The following is a 3,144-nucleotide window of genomic DNA, read 5'->3' as shown; positions in this document are numbered from 1 at the left end:
TCCTAGGTGAGTCTGCTTCTTTTATTCTAGAGCTTTCAGGTGGGCTGTTAAGTCTCCAATGTGTGCTTTCTCCATTTTCTTTAAGTGGGCACTTAGTGCTATGAACATTCCTCTTTGCACAGCTTTCATAGTGTCCCATAGGTTTAAGTATGTTGATTCTTTATTTTCAATGAATTCAAGAAAGACTTTAATTTCTTTCTTTATTTCTTCCTTGATCCAGGTGTGGTTCAGTAGTGGACTGTCCAGTGTCCATGAGTTCATAGGCTTTCTGGGGGTAGCATTGTTGTTGAATTCTAACTTTAATCCATGGTGATCCAATAAGACACAGGTGGTTACTAATAATTTTTGTAAATGTGGAAGTTTGCTTTGTTACCAAGTATGTGGTCAATTTTTGAGAAGGTTCCATGAGCTGCAGAGAAGAAGGTATATTCTTTTCTATTTGGGTGTAGTGATCTATAGATGTTTGTTAAGTCCAATTGATTCATTACCTCCCTTAATCCTCTTATTTCTCTGTTTGGTTTCTGTCTGATTGACCTGTCCATTGAGGAGAGAGGAGTGTTGAAATCTCCTACTATTAGTGTGTATGGTTTGATGTCTGCCTTGAGTTTTAATAATGTTTCTTTTACATAAGTGTGTGCTTTTATATTAGGGGCATAGATATTCAGGATTGAGGCTTTGTCCTGATGAATTGTTCCTGTTATTAGTAAAAAAGTCCCTCTCTATCTCTTCTGATTGATTTTAGTTTGAAGTCAACATTGTTAGAAATTAGTATGCCCACATCTGCTTGTTTCTTAGGTCCATTTGCTTGATAAAACTTTTCCCAGCCCTATACTCTGAGCAAATGTCTGTCTTTGTGGTTGAGGTGTGTTTCTTGTAAACAGCAGAATGTTGGATCCTGTTTTTGTATTCAATCTCTTAGCGTGTGCCTATTTTTAGGTGAATTGAGTCCATTGATATTAAGTGATATTAATGACCAGTGGTTGTTAACTCCTGTCATTTTTTCTTTTTCTTTTTCTTGGTACTAGAGTTTGTGTGTTTCCCTTCTTTGAGTTGTGTTGGTGAAGGGTCATTAGATATCTGAGTTATTGTGGGCATTGTTGGACTCCTTGGGTTGTGATTTTCTTTCTATTACTTTCTGTAAGGTTGGATTTGTGGCTACATACTGTTTAAATTTGTTTTTATCCTGAGAAATTTTGTTTTCTCCATTTATAGTGAATGAAAGCTTGGCTGGGTATAGTAGTCTGGGCTTGCATCCATGGTTTCTTAGATTCTGCAGTACATCTATCCAGGACCTTCTGGCTTTCATGTTTTTCTTAGAGAAGTCAGGTGTAATTCTGATAGATTCACCTTTGTAAGTAACTTGACCTTTTTCTTTTGCTGCTCTTAATATTCTTTCTTTATTCTCTATGCTTTGTGTTTTCATTATTACATGGCGAGGAGATTTTTTTTTTTTTGGTCCAGTCTATTCGGTGTTCTGTATGCTTCTTGAACCTTCAAAGGAATATTGTTCTTTTGGTTGAGAAAGTTTTCTTCTATAATTTGCCCAAGCTCCCTTGCGGGGGACCTTGAGGCCTGCCCATTAGGCAGGCACTCACCACTCTGGGTGAGTAGCCTTAGTGTAGGAGTGGGAAACGGTTCTAGGTAAAATTCTCACAAAAAACAATGAGCTAATTTCCAATAGAAAGCTTAAAAAAGCTGCCTAACAGGTACTCAAGCAGGTAAAATATAAATCAACAGGTAAAGTATATAATAATCAATCAGTACAATATATTAATTATGATTCAACTGTGGTAATGTATATATTAAATGTGAAACTTATTCTACAACAGTTTTATGAAAAAGCAAAATTCTGTTTATGACTAAACCTTCCCAGTTTCCCCAATTAAGATTTTAAACTCTTAATTTAAAACAGTAGCCTGTCTGGTACAAAAGGGCAGGATAAAATCTGGGAGCAACAGAAAAGTTTATACAAATGAGTTTAATAGTAGTGCATGGGCCATCAGATAGCAGAGGCAGAATCAGGAGCTCCAGAGATACCTGAGCTACATGGAAAGACTGCCTGAAAGCAAACGAATAAACCCAAAACCAAACTCATAAAGAGCCAAAGAGAGAGGAGTTTAATTTTACGTCCCCAGAGAAGATTCAGACGTAGGGAAAGACCTAGAAAGGGACAATCAGAGGGGCTTATGCCTTAGCTAAAGCCCAGCTAAGTCTTGGGACTCCTAGCAGTTTTCCTTAGTGATGACCCCATGACATCATCTTAGAGTGCTCTGACCCCGTGGCTGTTGATAGACTGAAACCCTAAGTCTGAATCCACAGCTATACAGAAATTGACATTTAAAAAAATTATCTAGAACTTTGACACACCTACAAATGTGGCAAACCTCAGGCAGATTTGAATGCTGGGCACTGACTGTGGCAGTACACATCTGTAATCCTGGGCACTGGCTGTGGCAGTACACATCTGTAATCCTGGACACTGGCTGTGGCAGTACACATCTGTAATCCTGGGCACTGGCTGTGGCAGTACACATCTGTAATCCTGGGCACTGGCTGTGGCAGTACACATCTGTAATCTTGGCCCTCTGGAGGCGGACACAGAAGGACAAGGAATTTGAGACCAACCTGAGACATAAGACCCTGTGCTTACAATATCTCCTGTGGGCTTCTTTGTGATATTATGAACCTAGGAGTGATGTGTGAATATACTCACATACATGTTTATGTATATACTTACATAGGTGTTTGGACTTAATGGATTGGCTTGCAAGACCACAGATGAAAAAGTCCCACTCTATGAGCTAGCTGTGTGATTCAACCTAAGCAGGAAGCCTCAACCAAGAGGCAACGATGAAGCCCCCAGGCAGATGCCAAAGAACTAAAGCAACAATGGGCACTGGTGGGAATCCAGAGCCTAAAGACAAAGCAACCTGGAGAGTGAAGAGGAGAGCAGCAGCAGCAAACGGCTAATTCAGCAGGAGATGGCTAACTTCTTCCCGGGCCTAGCCCTGCCCACACAAGGAACAGTTCTTTTCCACTCAGTTGGCTCTCTCTGAAAACATGCTCACGGACATACCCAGAAGTGAAGAACACTCTACCTTCGTGCATTACTTGATCATGTCAACATCCACCCCACTCCCACCA

This window comes from Microtus oregoni, unplaced genomic scaffold (genome assembly GCF_018167655.1).
Source record: "Microtus oregoni isolate MIOR12 unplaced genomic scaffold, Mior012 000056F_ref0000123, whole genome shotgun sequence".
Classification (NCBI taxonomy): Eukaryota; Metazoa; Chordata; class Mammalia; order Rodentia; family Cricetidae; genus Microtus; species Microtus oregoni.
This window is presented reverse-complemented; position numbering follows the sequence as displayed.